This window comes from Myotis daubentonii, chromosome 2, assembly GCF_963259705.1.
Source record: "Myotis daubentonii chromosome 2, mMyoDau2.1, whole genome shotgun sequence".
NCBI classification, from domain to species: domain Eukaryota; kingdom Metazoa; phylum Chordata; class Mammalia; order Chiroptera; family Vespertilionidae; genus Myotis; species Myotis daubentonii.
This window is the reverse complement of record NC_081841.1, coordinates 9,107,306-9,126,015: the sequence shown is the minus strand read 5'-3', so window position 1 is coordinate 9,126,015 and position 18,710 is coordinate 9,107,306. Positions and strand designations below refer to the sequence as shown.

Here is an 18,710-nt window from a genome sequence, read left to right as displayed (position 1 = left end):
AAGCAATTCCTGAAAGGAAGGAGAAGCACAGGGCCATTAAGTAATACCACACACCTTTCATTGGATTCTCCTCATCTTTCTCAGGTGACCTAAGAGACAATGAACACAGAATGTACAAACATGGGGCAAAGGGTAACATTTCCTTACCACAAGAAAACTCTAGCTGCTTTTCTCCCTATATATTACTACTCATCCTCTAAGGATGAACTCCTCCTGCCCACCCCAATCCCTAACCCTCCAATACTTATGCTGCTGTAGTTACTTAGCATTTTTACTTGTAACAACAAGGGATGGATGGCTTTAAGTTTCACGAAAAATAAATCAAATTAAACATGGGTACATTCACCTGACTGTAAAAGTTAGCTATCACCTTGACTTGGGGTGGTAAACACACAATACAATGTACAGATGATGTTTTGTAGAATTGTATGCCTGAACCCCATATAATTTTATTAACCAATGTCACCGCAACAATTTAAATCAATCACCAATAGATAAATAATGTTAGCAATCACCAGAAAATACTTCTTTAAAAATATTGTTCAGTTGTGAAGTTAATCATATAAAATGGCATTTTCCCTTTTTAAAAAATTGACTTGAGAGAGAGAGAGATGTTTGAGAGAAACATCGATTGGTTGCCTCCCGTATACACCGGACCGGAGACTGGTCTGGAAATCAAACCTGCCACCTTTGGGTGTATGGGATGATGCTTCCTTTTTAAAAGAAGACATATGGTTTTTCTGGAGTGATCAAAATTGAGGCACGGGCATGGATGATTAAATAAATTCTCAGGATCATTTTCAATAAGCAGCATGGAAAGTACTGAAGAAAGAACTTAGGGTTTGGAAGTGAAATAGAACAGGAATCAAACTGCCAAATCACCACTCACTAGCTGTGACCTTGAGCAAGTACTTTAACCTCTCTTAACCTGTTTTCAACTAAATCTGTTCTTCATCTATAAATGCAGGGTTATTAGGAAAATTAGAAATAATGTATTAAAACACCTAGCTCAGTGCCCTGCTTAATAAATTATAATTGTTAATAGCTTTGCTTATTGTCACCTTTCTTAGCCCACAATAAACAGCAGAAAATGACTCCTTGGAAAATATGACATTTGAAGGCTACCAATATAATTTATTTTCAACTGATAACAAGAGAATATCAGTAAGACACACCTAAAGAGAGCTATTTTCTCTGTATGTAAAAGTAAAATCTGCAGGCCCTGGCATCATCCTGTGCACAAAAAGATTGCCGGTTAGATCCCTGGTCATGCGGTTGTGGGCTAAGTGGGGCAGGTGGCATGCAGGGGGCAGCCAATAGATGTTGCATCCTCACATCAGTGTTTCTCCCGCTCTCTCTCCCTTCCTTTCTCTCTCTAAAAATAAACAAATATATATATATATTTTTTTTTTTAAAATTAAAAACTGCAGGAAGAGAAACACAAAGTGTTCCACTGGGCAAGATGTCCCTATTAAGCCAGATGGTAGGATAATTTATAAAGTCTGTAATGAAAACAAAGCTCTTAGGGGGGAGGGGGAGCAATCTAATGGGAGATAGCTCCCGTAGAGACTCGGGTAGGGGAAACCCAATATTACAGTATCTGTGACATTGAAAGCTTTGAGTAAAGGAGATGTTTTTTAATCTCCTCAAAATTCTCCCTTAAACCAGAGATACTTACCTGACCATCGTAAGCACAAGGCAAAGAGAGAAGGAAGTCCCTGTGGCTGTGTGGGAAAGGGGGTGCTGAGGAAGTGGGAGATGCTGGTGACCAGGATGAGGACTTTGTTATGGAGGAACGAGAACTCGCTGCACCTTTTGCTGCTGCTGCTTTCAGGAGCTGGCAGGAATGTTTATGTCACTTACCTGCTCTAGTGAAAGGGGAGGCAGTAGTGTTTGGTCTTTCTACACAGCAGGATGGGAAAACGATGAAGGAGTTAAAGCTTTCAGTGTTAGAATGAAAATGCTGGAAGGACTTCAGGGATTTTCTAGCCAGCCCAGTGGAATGGAAGAAAGTCTGGGCATGAGAGCCAGATGGGCCTTCCTAGGTATTTGACCTTGGGCAAGCTGGACAGCCTCTGCAGCCTTCCCTCTTCTCATCTACAAAATCGGTTGGACAGCATTTGCCCTGCATAGGACAAACTGTGAGAAGCAAACTGTTCCAGAATCGGCACTCAATACAGGTTAAACGGGGCTTTTCCCCAAACCTCAGGCTAGCCCGACATAAAATGCGCTGATGGCTGGCATACAGCGATATCATAAACATTCGTTCTCTCCCTTTCCTTTTCTGCTAACTTAGCAGAAAGGGAATCAAATCAAGTCCAAGTAGGGAAAGTGACTTTCCCAAGGTTACACTGCTGGTTGTTGGCAGAATTAGGGCTTAAAATCAGTTTCTTCAAGCTCAATGCATCGCATCTTACCTCATTTGTAACATTTCTTTGGGGACACAGCAAGCTCAGCTTAGTATTTATCATATGGGTGCAGAGAGTCAATTCGAACAAGAGAACAAACTAACTGCAATGTCAGCAGCTCCCTGTGACTCAGACACCCAAGAGTTAAACACTCAGCCTTAGCCAAAGCTCCAGAGAGCTGTGGTTGGGCAGACTTCTTATGGGAGGAGGCCAGGCAGGCACTGAAATCCATTCCTCAGTATGATTGGTTGGTCCTCAAAGGAGGGCGGCTGGGGGAGAGAGGAAAAGGGAGAAGAATGTCACCCGATCCCCACGGGTAAACAACAGCAGGAGCATCTGCTCAGGTTTTCAACTAAATCCGTAAAATATTTCTGAACACTTGACCACCAAACTCATAATACTGCGACCTCTGACCTTCACAAACAAGAGAGCCCTTGTTCTGTAATGACCAGATTCTTAGTAATACAATCTGGACGAACAAATGCAAAAGGACAGTTTAATATTTCTCTAGCACAAAATTAGTACCCAACGCTTGTGCTCTAGGTGCTTGAAATCAACACGGGGCCATCATATTCCTCTTAACCCCCTTGCCGCACTACAAAGGAACCAGCCTGCTCGCTCCTACTCTGCCACGTTTCTCAAACCCTGCCATTTCAAAAACAAGACGAGACTGCACAGTCGCATCCCCTCCTCTGAGTTTCTCTCCATCCTTTTTAAGAGGAGCCCCCTCCTTTTTAAAAAGGGTATCTTATTGCAAGACGCAACCTCTCTGTAATTATGTTAGCACACATGTGCAAAGCAGAGAGAAGGGAGGGTTTGGGGAGAGAGAAACCCAATACCTTGCCAAATCCATTGGGAAGTCTGCCCAAGTTATTAATCCAGGCCGGGGCCACTTAACTGAATTGGTTGAGGCAATGCCCTTCAATCCTGGCTACATTCTTTCCCCCAGGGGAGAATGCAGGAAGGGCCATCTCAAAATCTTATTATCCCCAACCACACTCCATTTCCTCAGAAGTTTCTCTCTCCCACTTCAAAGGTATACACAAAACATTTCAGTTCTGAGCAGAGAATGAGAGAGGCAGTCCCTCATCCCCAGTGCACTTCCGGGACTCCGCAGACTGATCCCTGAGGAGCCCCTGAAAAATGCATCCTCTTTGTCCTTACATACGAAGACTTACATACAAAAGTCCCAATAACTGAAACCCAAGGTCGAGAGGAGAACTAAAGACAAACTAAAGAGAATACCTCCTACTGAATGACTATACCAGGAGGACCTTTCAGAAACCCAGTCAATCCAGGGATCAACTTGAGTCCACCTTAGTGTGGCCCCAGGGACCAAACGGTCCGAAAGACCCATCTCTCAGGATTGTGTGGACCAGGAATGGCCTGAGACCGTGGTGTACTCAAAGAGCAAAGGCACCTCGCCAGGGGGCTGAACGAAGCAAACCGGTTTCAGAAGGGCCGACACTCCCTCTGTCTCCTCTTTGTCTCTGCTCTATAACACTAACACCAGATTCCATCTGAACTATGCTACTAGTGCCCTTTGCTAAAACAGATGTCTCATTTATAAATCTCAGGGAGCATAAGTGACTCAGCTCTCTTTTGCAGGAATGTTCAGCAAATTAATTATTCAAGGAGATTACACGTAGTCACTAAACACACAGGCTTCAGTGTCAGATAGGCCTAGGTTTAAATACCTGTTCCACCACTCCCTAGCTCTGACCTAAACCTCTCCAAATCACAGTTCTTTCTTCTGTCAAATAAGGCTTCTACTGTCTGCCTCATACAGAGAGTTGTTAAGAATAATGAGGAACTGAGGGTGTGTGTGTATACTTAACACAGTACTTGATGCATTACTAAGCATTCGATAAATAGGAGTTGTCACTATACATTATTACTGAGGAGTATAAAACAACTCCTATAAAGAAACAATACTGCCATCTGACAACTGTATTATCATCCTGCACCTTAGCCATCCCATCAGAGAGTGGTAAACAGCAGGAGAATGCCAAAGATTACTTAATGACTCTCTAGTGAACAGCATGCTAGGTGCTGGGGAACAGAGTGAAGGACACAACCTCTGCCTACAGAGCATCTCACGCTGAGGACGGACACAACAGAAAGGAAGTCGTGTACCAAGGGGGTGGGGGTCTCAGGGAACCACTACTCAGTGTTTGTGTTCCACTGTGGAAGGGTTGTGGGTAGTTCTAGTCCCAGCAGTCTGGGTCATGTTGAATAGATCTACTAAGGTCATGGGGCTGGGGAGTGCAGGAAAGGAAAGCAAGGTCCATCCTGGAACTCTATACACTCAGTGTGAGAGGAGGGGAGAGTGGGAATATGTACAGTGGGAGAATTTTGGTCTTTTCTCTTCACATTATACCAGGCAAAAATAATACCAAGCATGGCGTTGGCAACCATGACCAAGCATTTTCAGGCAGGCACTACACGATTACTGCTTGTTGGCTTAGCGGAGCAGTACATACATTTTTTTTTTTTTTTAGCAAATAGACATGAAGCTCTCAAAGAATTACACTCATTTAATAAAAAACATACATACGCACTGGAAACCATGTCCTAGGGAAGACCAGAGGGCTGGGTTCTACCAGTTAGTGGCACCCGAACTCACACCAGTGCTCTTTCCCTCTTACAAATTTTCATCATCACAATCCGAACCTGGTCCACTCTCACACACACACCTAAGGCAGCGGTTCTCAGCCTGTGGGTCGAGACTCCTTTGGGGGTCGAATGACCCTTTCACAGGGGTCGCCTAAGACCATCGGAAAACACATATATAATTACATATTGTTTTTGTGATTAATCACTATGCTTTAATTATGTTCAATTTGTCACAATGAAAATACATCCTGCATATCAGATATTTACATTACGATTCATAACAGTAGCAAAATTACAGTTATGAAGTAGCAACGAAAACAATTTTATGGTTGGGGATCACCACAACATGAGGAACCGTATTAAAGGGTCGCGGCATTAGGAAGGTTGAGAACCACTGCCTTAAGGTCTGCACTGTTGATGGAGCAGAGCAGGGCCAGGCCACTCCTTGGTCATGACAGCATACAGCCTTCAGGTAACAACATAACATTGGGGAAGCACTGAACTGAGAATGAAGGCTCTATATCACAGACCCAGCTCTGCCACTACCAAGAGTTCTAAAACCTCAGGGGGGCGGGGGGCGGGGGGGGAGACTCAGTTCCCCACATACAAAACAGGGGCGATGTGATGAAATCCAGCTCTGACATTCAATAACTTAGGAGCTGAGGGCCAAGGTGATGTTCCCTACCCTGTTCTTGTTTCAATGTTAGGGCAGACATGCCACAGAGAAGCCAGGGCATTAAGACGAGTAATTATAATTCTCTCTCCAAACCAGATGAAAGTTCAGGCACAGTAGAGAGCCAGCCTCACATTTCTGAAATATAAACTAAAAGGTTTGGGGACTTAGAGTCCTGGCCTAGACCATTCACTTTATGAAGGTCAGGACTTTTTCTTCTAGGATGGTGAACCAGCAAAGAAAGTACCAGAAAGCAACGCGACAACAGTAAAGGACCCAGCAACTGGAGGGCACATCATTTGCTTGCTGAAGGAGCCTTCCTAACACTCTACTGAGAAGGACAAGCTGGGGCCTTAGAGTAGGATTCATTCCAAAAATACAGGAATGACGGCTGCTATTTCTGGCCAATGGGTCAGGACCTGAAAGGTGGGTGTAATCGTCACTGAACAAATCCTATAGTCAGAAATAATCTTGCAACTGCCAGCACTCAACAAACTGGCAGCTCTTTAGAGAGAACTCTCTAGGGACCCCGCACTGCAGTAACCAAGGGAAATGTACCCAGATTAGATCAGCACAGGCCTCTCTGGTTCCACATGAAGTATTGTAGGGGGCAAAGGCACTGGCCAACACACAAGATTTACACAATGAGCTCCCTGAAGGCTGCACGTGTTCAGGTCAGAAGAGCTGCCGCTTTGCTACACATGCCTCATAGGCAGCAGATGCCAAGTATCCTATTTACCTATTGATTCCTTTAGCTACAATTCCTCAAGAGAGCCTAATAGGTTTGCTTTTCAGCGTAGTTGCCCATTCTGTCCATTTTAAGTTAGGAAGAAGAATTCTTATTTATTGTCTCATTCTTCCCTTTACCTTTGCCTAACTAAAATAAAACCCTAAATAAGATGTGATGTGTCCATACAATGGAGCAGCAGTCACCAACCGGTGGTCCATGAGGTCTGAAAAGTTGGTGACCACTGCAATGGAGTATTATTTGACTATAAAAAAGAATGAGCCCTGGCCGGTTTGGCTCAGTGGATGGAGCATCGGCCTGCATACTCAAGGGTCCCAGGTTCGATTCCGGTCAAGGGCATGTACCTTGGTTGCCGGCACATCCCCAGTGGGGTGTGTGCAGAAGGCAGCTGATCGATATTTCTCTCTGTTGATGTTTCTAACTCTCTATCCCTCTCCCTTCCTCTCTGTAAAAAGTCAATAAAATATTTAAAAAAAAAAAAAAAGAATGAAGTACTGATGCATGCTACATCATCAAGGAACCTCGAGAACATTATGCTCAATGAAAGAAGCCAGACATAAAGGACCATGTATTATATGGAGTCCATTTATATGAAATATCCAGAAAAGGCAAATCTATACGGACAAAAAGTAGACTAGTGGTTGCTTAGGGCTTGGAGGGGTAGGGAGGGTAGAGGAACTAGAAAATGATGACTAAGGGGTACATGGCTTCTTTTTGGAGTGATCAAATGTTCTAAAATTGTTTGTGGTGACAGCTGAACAACTGTGAACATAACAGCTGTGAACATACTAAAAGCCAATGAGCTGTATACTTTAAATGAGTGAACTGTAGTTTAAATGGGTAGATTGTATAATATCAACTTATATCTCAACTAGAGGCCTGGTGCACAAAAATTTGTGCACTGGGGGGGGGTGTGTCCCTCAGCCCGGCCTGTGCCCTCTTGCGCAGTCTGGGTCCCCTCGGGGGATGACCACCTGCTGGCTTAGGCCTGCTCCCCGGGGGATTGGGCCTAAGCTGGCATTCAGACATCTCTCTGGCAGCCCGGGAGCCCTCGGGGGATGTCCACTTGCCAGCAGGGAGCAGGTCTAAGCTGCAGTCGGACATCCTTAGCGCTGCTGAGGTGGCGGGAGAAGCTCCCACCACCACCTCTGTACTGGCAGCTGGCAGCCTTGCTTGTGGCTGAGCAGAGCTCCCCCATGTGGGAGCGCACTGACCACCAGGGGGCAGCTCCTGCATTGAGCGTCTGCCCCCTGGTGGTCAGTGTGTGTCATAGTGACCAGTCATTCCCAGTCTTTCTGCTGTTAGGGTCAATTTGCATATTACCCTTTTATTATATAGGATAAGAGTGTTAAAAAATATCTCAAAGGAATGTAACCTCCACTAGCAAGGGAAATTTAATGAGAGAGATTAAAAGTTAAATATATTTAATTTTTTTATTTTATTCTGGCCATCCCTTGTTTCTAAAGGCCCCTCACACCTTCCTAGCAACTGCTCATTTTGCTGTTTCCATCCCCTGCTCCACTGCAGTCTCCAGCTCAGGCTCACGCCCTTCCCAAGATAACTAACTGGCTGGAGGTAGCACTGCTTGGGTCTTAAAGTCTACCCCGGCTCTATATTTACTTAGTATCCTTCCTTTTACATATAGTTTCCCTCTGTCCCTGAAGAGATAGTAAAATCACCTTCAACCCACCCTCCCCAGCAGAAGCTAATAACCTGCTGCACGATGAAAACAGAATGAACATAAATGACACTATAAAAGCACAAGTTTGAGAGTTTGAGAGTTTCAACAAATGTGGGTTCCAATCAAAGCATCTGAACAAGTTACTCTAAGTCTCACTGTCAGTTTCCACTTCCTTAAGAAGGGGGGGAGGGGTTGAGGGGTGCATGGCACTACCTAATGCATCTAATGCATGTGGTCAGTATAAAAATTAAATGGGAAAATCTATGTAAATGATTACTATGATGCCTGGCACACAGAAGAAGACTTATGCCCAATCTTTTCATACTGTCATCCTCTGTGTCAAAAAGGCAGAACAAAAGCAGGCCATTAGCACCACCAAATTGTTTATAAGCATTCTTCTATTTATTTTAACCCCTCTCACTCACACATCACTAATCCAGTCTTAATACTTTCGGAGTTTTTACTTCAATTATTTTTTTTCCTAGACTCACTTTAACCTCAAATATTAGGCTCAGTATTGTCTCTCCAGTTCCATGTTCAGTCGTCAACCATAATCTGTATGTATCACCTTAATTATAACACTTAAAGACACTGTGGGTTAATTCTTTACCCACAGTAACCAAGCACTCCGTATCCTATTCCTCATAAAAGCCTATCATGGAGTCAAAACAACTTAAAATGGAATTTAGAAAAAAATAACAGAATCTCACAATAGAATACTAGGCAGCCATGAAAATGATGCTATAGAAATAGTTAATGGCATGAAAAGATATTTACAACACGCCGAAACCGGTTTGGCTCAGTGGATAGAGCGTCGGCCTGCGGACTGAAGGGTCCCGGGTTCGATTCCGGTCAAGGGCATGTACCTGGGTTGCGGGCACATCCCCAGGAGATGTGTAGGAGGCAGCTGATCGATGTTTCTCTCTCATTGATGTTTCTAACTCTCTATCTCTCTCCCTTCCTCTCTGTAAAAAATCAATAAGATATATTTTTTTAAAAAATTAAAAAAAAAAGATATTTATAACAGAATAGGAAAGAGCTGGAAGCACATTACAAAATTTTATACAATGTGATGACATTTTATAAGAAATTTTAAAATGTGTGTATATGCAAATACAGCTGTATAGAAACAAGATTAGACCAACAAATAATAAAAATATAAAGTTTAATATATCAAAGAAATTTTTATTTTATTCTTTCATCTGCTGTATTTTCTAAATTTTCTTTTATGAATGTACTAGGGGCCCGGTGCAGGAAATTCGTGCACTGGGTGTGTGTGTGGGGGAGTGTTCCTCAGCCCAGCCTGCCCCCTCTCACATACTAGGAGCCCTCAGGCGTTGACCCCCATCACCCTCAAATCGCAGGATCGGCCCCTTGCCCAGGCCTGACGCCTCTGGCCTAGGCGTCCGGCCCGGGCAGCGGGGACCTGCAGTGGCAGCGGGGGGGGGGGGGGGGGGGGGGGGGGGGTGCCGCGATCGCGCGGGCTCTGCCCCTGCCCCTGCAAGATGCCTCTGGCCTAGGTGTCTGGCCGGGCAGCGGGGACCCGCAGCTGCAGCGGCCCCACGATTGTGGGCTTCGCTTTAGGCCCAGGCATGGGGCCCCTAGCTCCTGGGACTGCCAGCTTCGACCGTGCCCAGCTCCCATCGCTGGCTCCACCCCTACTTCCTGCTATCACTGGCCAGGGTGGAAAAGGCACCTGATTCTCCGATCATGGCTGGGGGGCAGGGCAAAGGTGGCCCCAGGGCCGCCTTTGCCCTGCCCCCCAGCTCTTAGCTCCCCTCTGGGTTTCCAATCACTGTCAGTGGCAGGAGGCTTCTTCCTGCTTTCCCTTTCGCCTCCCTGCATTGTGCCTACATATGCAAATTAACCACCATCTTGTTGGCAGTTAACTGCCAATCTTAGTTGGCAGTTAATTTGCATATAGCCCTGATTAGCCAATGAAAAGGGTAGCTCGTACGCCAATTACCATTTTTCTCTTTTATTAGTGTTGATGTTGCTTTTAAGAAAAAGAGTTTAAAACAGAAACACCAATCAGAAAGGATATATGCACCCCTATGTTCATAGCAGCACAATTCACCATAGCAAAGATCTGGAAACAGTCTAAGTGCCCATCAGTAGATGAATGGATTAGAAAACTGTGGTACATCTACACAATGGAATACTATGCTGCTGTAAAAAAAAAAGGAATTCTTACCATTTGCAACAGCATGGATGGAACTGGAGAGCATTATGCTAAGTGAAATAAGCCAGTCAATGAAGGAAAAATACCACATGATCTCACTCATTCATGGATAATAAAGACCATTATAAACTTATAAACAAAAATAGATACAGAGGCAGAGCTGCCTCAAACAGACTGTCAAACTACAGTGGGAAGGCCGGGGAGGGTTGGGGGGCAGGAGGGGAGGGTAGGAGATCAATCGAAGGACTTGTATGGATGCATATAAGCATAACCAATGGACATAAGACACTGGGGGGTAGGGCAGGCCAGGGGATTGTCAAGGGCGGGAAAAAAAGGAGACATATGTAATACTCTTTGTAATACTTTAAGCAATAAAACAATAAAAACAAGAAATTTAAATAATACAATGTTTCTTATCATTTTCTTAGCAGACACTATAGCAGTGATGGCAAACCTATGACAAGCGTGTCAGAGGTGACACACGAACTCATTTTTGTGGTTGATTTTTCTGTGTTAAATGGCATTTAAATATATAAAATAAATATCAAAAATATAAGTCTTTGTTTTACTACGGTTGCAAATATCAAAAAATTTCTATATGTGACACAGCACCAGAGCTGTTAGGGTTTTTTGAAATGCTGACATGCCGAGCTCAAAAGGTTCGCCATAACTGCACAATAGCTGGGCTGGAAACAACATTTTGAGGATCACTGCTCTGGGTAATAAGAGCAAAGTCTTCTTAGAATATGCTACACAGATATTAATTTAGTACTCTTTCAGAATAATAATATTTCAGAAATATGTGCTCAGTGGATACTGAATTAAATTAGAGCCTAATACTGCTCATTCACTTAAAATCCCAGACTTTACAATATGGGATAATTCACTCCAAGACATTGAGGGAATTGGTTTTCCACTTACGTTGGAAGCAAATAATAATTATTAGGATTGAATTTAGCATGTCCGACTTTAGCATGGGACAAAATGTCTGAGGATGTGGACACGGATACAACAAAATTCCAGACGGACATGGTGACTGCACCGCCGGGAGGAGAGCAGTCTCCAGCGTGTCAGAGAACTTGCTTGCTCCGGGTGCCCTCTGTTGACGGAAACAGACATAGCCACTTGCTCCACCGCTCCCTCCCTTTTCTCCTCTCCTCCCAGGAGAGCCAAGAGTCCTTGGAGTGTGACTCAGACTTGAGGGAAGGTTTCCAGTTATGAAATTTTCCTAAGCCCATACACAGTCAGGACAGACATTTTCTTCTGTCAGTTTTCCCAGCTCCCTTTTCTTTGTACTCGCAGCTTATCCCCCCCAACAGTTTACCTGCATCAGGATGGCAGAACAAGAAGTGAGCAGCATTTATCATGAAGGTACTGTATGTGGAATTTAAATCGCAACTGCATTTCACTTCAAAAAAGGCTAGCATTTAGCACAGTGGGAAGAATTCCTTTTGTAAACAATCTCCGATGCAATGTGAAACGCTGTTGGCGTTAAAAAAAAAAATACTAACCGATGAAGTATTTAGTTTCTTTCAAGGAAAACTGTTTTATAGCACCATTCCAGGCAACTAAAAGTAGTTTGAGAAAATTTTAGAGCTGGCAAAGATCTCTAATATTATCATCTCCAACTTCCTCATTGATATAAGGAAACTGAAGAACTCAAAGAGGTAAAGTGACATACACAAAGTCACAGACTCAGTGACAAAGCCAAGTTTCCTGACTCCCGCATGACTCATGGTCTTTCCACTATAATATAGTCTTTATTTAGAAACAGTTTCCATTTAGTCAAGACAAGGATAACTGAATTGTAACTACTTCATAGAGGGTAAAGAAACTAATGAACATGTAAGTATTCCTGAGAGGAGAAGAAGAAAAAAATTCTACCTTTTTCTATTGTGAAAATTAAGCCTTTCCTACTATCAATACTTCCTTAGTAGCAGTCATTTTTACATTAAGTTAATCTTCACAGGGTCAAAAAGTGCACTGATTATCATCAGCAAGCAATGTCTAAATCAGGAGTAGGCAAACTATGGTCCATGGGCCAAATCTAGCCTGTGGCTTCTTTTTATACTACCCACGTACAATGTACAGACCATAAGCTAAAATGGTTTTTACATTTTTTAATGGGGGGGGGGACCAAAAGAAGCATAATATTTCATGACATGTGACATTTTTATGAAATTCAAATTGCATTGCCCAAAAATAAAGTTTTATTAGAACACAAAGTCATCCTCATTTCTTTACCTATTAACTATGGTTGCTTACTTACTACAGCAGCAGAGTTGAATAGATGCACCAGAGACTGTATGGCCCAATATCTCTCTGATCCTTTACATGAAATGTTTGCGCATCCCTGTTCTAAACTATTGACAAATGTGATGTGTGAACCTTTGGTCAAGTCAAAGTATTGGGTTATAAGTTCTATGGAGGTCCGGGCTCAGTCATGAGCTCCCCACAAATTTAGCAGGAGTCCTGCACAGGGTGAGTGGACGGCCTGGACGGCCTGGCAACCTGATCTCTCCTCCAGACAAGCAGAGGGCACTGTGCTAGCCTTTGACATGGTTTTTAATTGCTATTTATCAGCAATCCTATAAAAACATTCCCATTTTATAAATGAGGAACCAAGCATAAGAGATAAGACAGGTTAAACATCAGGCCTAAAGTAGAATTTGAACCCAGACCTGTCTGATACCAAAGTTGTCTAATCACTCCCCAGTGTTTTTTTAACTGTGTCCCCGTCAGCTGAGAGGCTCAGGGGCAAACGGAAGTCCAGAGGGTGGGGCTCCAGACCTCCCACAACTTTTCTACCCCACTTATATTTTTTATATATTGTGTCCATATAATTTGTTTGAAAGGGAATTTGCTGTTAGAAAATTTAGTTAGACGGTCAGCGTACCTCTTCAAAAGCTAATTACCACCTTTGGCAAATCTCTCACAAAACCGGAAAGCTTAATGTCCTCATCTACCAATGAGATGAAAACTCTGACCCCCTACACACAGACCACACTGGGGTCTCACCAAGATCAAATGAGAGTGAATATGAAACCGTTACACAGGATTACAGAAATAGAGAATGATCATCTCAGTGAAGTGCTGGGGAGGGGAGCAAATAGGGAAATAATGCTTGTTGCTAACTGAAGAAAAATCAAACATGCAAGTAAAATGTAAAAAAAATAAACATTCAAGTAAAAGTAAATAGTAAAAGACATATACACAGTAGAAATATCATAAACTTTGAAATCTTGATGCTTGCCAGATTGGGGGAGGGGGGAAGAGTTGGGGGAAGGGGCAAAAAAATGGGAAAAGATTAAGATGTACAAATTGCCAGTTATAAAAACAGTCACAGGTATGTAAAGTACAACATAGGAATTATAGTGAAAAATCTTATTACAACTACTAGAGGCCCGGTGCACAAAAATTTGTGCACTTGGGGGAGAGGGGGCTCCCTCAGCCCCGCCTGTGCCCTCTCGAAGTCTGGGACCCCTCAGGAGATAACGACCTGCTGGCTTAGGCCTGCTCCCAGGTGGCAGAGGGCAGGCCCAATCCCTAGGTGCAGCCCCTGGTCGGGCTCAGAGCAGGGCTGATGGGGGAGTTGGGGCATCGCCCCTGTCATGCACAGAGCAGGGCGGATCGGGAGGTTGCGATGCCACCCTCAGTCACCCTCAGGGTAGGGCCGATTGGGGGGTTGGGGCACCGCCCCCTGTCACACTCAAGGCAGGGTCGATGGGGAGGTTGCAGTGCCACCCCCTATCACGCACAGAGCAGGGCCCATCAGGGGGGTTGGGGCTCCGTACCCTGTCACTCACAGAGTAGGGCCGACTGGGGAGTTGGGGCACTGCCCCCTGTCACACACAAAGCAGGGCGGATCAGGGGGTTGCGGTGCCGCACCCTGTCACACTCAGGGCAGGGCTGATGGGGAGGTTATGGCTCTACCCCGTCACACACAGCGCAGGGCCCGTGGGGAGCGGGGGGTTGGGGCGCCGCACCCTGGCACACACAGAGCAGGGCCGATCAGGGGGTTGGGGCACCGCAGCCTGTCACACACAGAGCTGCAGGGCGATCAGGGGGTTGGGGAGCTCTCCCCTATCAGGCACAGAGCAGGGCTGATCAGGGGGTTGGGGCGCCTTCCCCTGTCACGAACATAGCAGGGCGGATAGGGAGGTTGTGGCCCCGCCCCCTTTCACACACAGAACTGCAGGGCAATCAGGGGGTTTGGGCTCTGCCCCCTGTCATGCTGATCCCGGTGCCAGGAGGCCTCTCAGCTCCACTGATCCCGGTGCTGGGAGGCATATTACCCTTTTACTATATAGAATAGAGGCCTGGTGCATGGGTGGGGGCTGGCTGGTTTTTCCTGAAGGGTGTCCTGGATCAGGGTGGGGGTTCCCACTGGGGTGCCTGGCCAGCCTGGGTGAGGGGATGATGGCTGTTTTCAGCTGGTCACACACCCTTCAGGGTGGGGGTCCCCACTGGGGTGCCTGGCCAACCTGGGTGAGGGGATGATGGCTGTTTGCAGCTGGTCACACACCCTTTAGGGTGGGGGTCCCCACTGGGGTGCCTGGCCAGTCTGGGTGAGGGGCTGAGGGCTGTTTTCAGGCCAACTAAAGCTCCCAACTGCTCCTTTTTTTCTTTTTCATTTTTATTCTGGGCCAGCTTTATCTCTGGCTCTAGCTCTGAGGCTTCTGCTGCTGAAAGAAGGTATCTGGTTTGTTTCGGTTCTATAATCGAAACAATGTATAACTCCAGCTCTGAGATCCCGGCTCGCTGAAAGCAGGTTTCTGGGGTTTTGTTTAGCTTCTATATTCGTTACAATGTTTCTTAAACTGCAGGCTCAGAGGCCGGCAAAGCAGGCGGGGAGCGTTGGTTTCCTCCCTCACTGAAGCAAGCAAGCCTCATGTTAGTTTCAAGCTGCCTGGCTGCCGGCCGCCATCTTGGCTGGCTGTTAATTTGCATATCTCGCTGATTAGCCAATGGGAAGGGTAGCGGTCGTACGCCAATTACCATGTTTCTCTTTTATTAGATAGGATGTGTGGTGTCAGATAGTTACTACACTTATTGGGGTGATGACTTCATAAATCATATAAATGCCTAATCACTACATTATACACCTGAAACTAATATAACAAGGTATGTCAACTGTAATTAAAAATCTTAACATTTTCCTCAGGGGAGTCCAAAGGGCTGCGCCTCCCGGTGGCTCAGCCTCATTTCAGACCTGTGACATCTTGGAGGAGAAAAAAAAAATCTTAACATTTAAAAAATAAACTTTGAAGCCCAACACATTTAAATTTAAAACCCAGCTTCCCAATTAATAGCTACATAGCCTTGGGCAATGACTTAAATCTCCTTGAGCTTGGTTTCCTCACCTGCAAATGGGATGAAATAAAATAATACTAGCTAAATGCTTTATACAAGACCTGGTACATAGTCAGTGCTCAATTCCTGTTAGCTCTCTTTTCATGGGGATCCCCCCCGCCCACTTGTTACTTTGAAAAATATTATTGAAATTCACACATATCTGCTAGAAGTAATGTATGAGTTCCCTGTACCAATAACGAAATAAAAGAATTAAGAAGCTAGAAGCATCTTCAGCGGAGATGATTCTGTGATCCACATGACACCACAAAGCTTGTTAGCATACGCTAACAGTGCTCTAAAGGAACAATGAAAGATCCTAATAGTGGGAGGTACACCGTCCCCTGATGAAAAATTCTACTAATCCAATAAGGATATTTATTGAGTGCTGTAAGAGCCTTCTATGACTCCATAAAATGACAGATTTACATTTAATATCCACTTGACCAAACCCATTAAACTTGTAAGAGATCCTCTCTTGCTGAAGATCAGATATCTAGCTTCTTAAATATTAATTTTTCATATCGCTCTGGAAAAGCAAAGGCAATAAAAATCTAGCAAAAATCTGAACAAAGTTTTTTTCTTTGCCCACAGGAAAAAAATCCCAACAGAGTAGGCTATTTCAAGAAGGCTGAAGATAAGTTTACTTTTTAATTTGTCCCTTTACCAAATTCTTACTGGGCAAAGTATAAAAGAGTAAGAAGAAGCACGACAGGGTCCTTGTTCTCAGAGAACTGGATAGGTCATCCAACCTGTTCGCCATAAGCCAACAGGCAGTGAGTGATGACGTGTCATTACAGAGAAGAAAGAATGTGGTTGGGAGATCAGTGGACATTAAGAGTCTATTCCCAAATAAGTGCTTCCGGCAAGGCTCCATGGAGGAAGTCACATTTAAGGTAGGATGCAAAGAATAACTGTATTTAAACGTGAAAAATGCCGTAAGAAATTAGAATTAAAAAAAAGAAATTAAAATTAAAATCCATATCCAATTTCAAAGCTATACTGTCCTGTCCCATAGTGTGTCTAGAACACAGAATACCTTCTATGACACAGAAGGAAAAAGACTTGGGGCCAGATCATGGAAGGCATAGAATGTCCATCAGACTGTTTTCCGCAGATAAAAGCTGAGCAGAGTAATGAGACCCCAGTGAGATTAGAGCTGTGCCTTTATTTAAATACATGATTACACAGAACTTGCTGAAATTATTTTCTGGTGGCACCAAATTTTCTAACAAAGATCTTAAGTCATCTGTTGTATTCCTTTGCCTCTCTAACTCAAACCTAAATCAGCTCAGTATAATGGTATACAGCTAATGCTACTAATAAAAATATTTAATCTATAACTGAAACACACAACTATATTGTTTGTCAACTATGAGACCTTTTGCCTTACCTGTTACTTACCTACTTAGTTTCATTCTAAATCATCTGCTGAATGACTTAGATTCATGTTGACTTAGATGGCTGTCTGTTGAAGAACAAAGGGTTGAGGAGACACATGAAGCTTCTTAAAAGTAGCTCACAAAATGGTAGTCAGGTTTGGTTATGAGAAGACCATCTGCTGTTTACTGGTACTAACCACTACAGCAAGAATATAGCCTACTAACTGCTTGGCTACCCTAAGCAATTCTAGACAAAGTTCCTAATTTTGAAAATTGCTAATAAAGGAAATTCTATAATTTTCCTTTGTAAATAGTCCCAGTGATTCCGAAACCGGTTTGGCTCAGTGGATAGAGCATCGGCCTGCAGACTGAAGGGTCCCAGGTTCGATTCCCGTCAAGGGCATGTACCTGGGTTGCGGGCACATCCCCAGTAGGAGATGTGCAGGAGGCAGCTGATCGATGTTTCTCTCTCATCGATGTTTCTGACTCTCTACCTCTCTCTCTTCCTCTCTGTAAAAAATCAATAAAAAAATATATTTTAAAAAAAAATAGTCCCAGTGATTAACAAACTTTAGACAGATAATTCTTTTGGATGGCCACAGTAAGACCTCTCATTATAATATAAATCAATTACCTATATACAAAGTATTAGGTCAATCTACTAGAAAGCCAAGCGGTGAAGTTATGATCCATCCATCTAAAAAAATACTTAAGCAACTGGATCGAGTCGAATACAAACTATTCTGACAGCCTAAAATCACAGCAACCCTAAAATGAGCAAAACAAGGCAAAGCTGGGGGAAGAAGTCAAACTGTGGCATAAGATACAGGGTGTGACAAAGAAACCAGGTACAAAAGAGATGAAAAGAAAAGCCAGATATACTTCTATGCTTTTGGCTCAAGTCACTCTATCCACAGATCCATAGCAGTCCTGCTAGATTCAGAGGTAAGAAGCTAAGTGATAAAAGCTTCTTTTGTTTCCGCAACGGAAGTGTGACACTCCCAAGATCCACAAAATCAAACCCGTTAGAGCCAAAAGAGCTCTTAAAGGAAAAAGAAGAAACATGGGCCCAGAGATGAGAAGGGACTTTGTAGATTGCATGGAAAGCTAAAGGCAGGTCTGTGCAACATCACAGCATCAACCAATAAGTCACTCTTGATCTAGAAAATTTTAAAAAATTTAATCCTTACACCCACCTTACAAAAGTACTATTATCCTCACTTTCACAGATGAGAAAACTGTGAAACAGTTTCATGTTACAAACAACATGTTAAATGACTTTAAATAATTAGAGGCAATTAGGAAACATTTCATAAAGGAAGTTAAGGTGTAGCCTAGAGTTCTGGGATGCCTAGAATTCTGCTGGGAAATGGAGAAATATTTCAAGCAAAAGGCAATAGGAAGAAATAAATATCCAAGACAGATATTTGAAGGGCTGTGAGGAGACATACAGAGCTGAAGAAATATATGGACAGGGTAACAATGAGCCAGGTAAGTTTGGAGAGACTTGAGTGTCTGGCTCAGTTTGGACCAGATTCTGTTCAAGTCATAAAACCTCAAAAATGACCCTCTTTTTCTGTTGACACTGCCAAGACCTGTAATGAATTAAGTAAATAAACTGACACACATTTCATTTCCCTCACACAAACATTTTTCTTGAAAATAGGG

General features: G+C 43.7%; 1 protein-coding gene and 1 non-coding gene across 28 annotated transcripts in view; one reads left to right on the top strand and one right to left on the bottom strand.

Annotated features, from left to right (window-relative positions):
- The window catches only part of RBFOX2 (RNA binding fox-1 homolog 2), a 267,496-nt gene that overhangs the window by 152,942 nt on the left and 95,844 nt on the right, over window positions 1-18,710 (bottom strand). The gene's annotated exons all lie outside the window — the stretch shown is intronic.
- Window positions 15,467-15,528, top strand: LOC132228999 (small nucleolar RNA SNORA14). Its single transcript, XR_009451580.1, has one exon. It is a non-coding gene; the product is annotated as a small nucleolar RNA SNORA14 (small nucleolar RNA).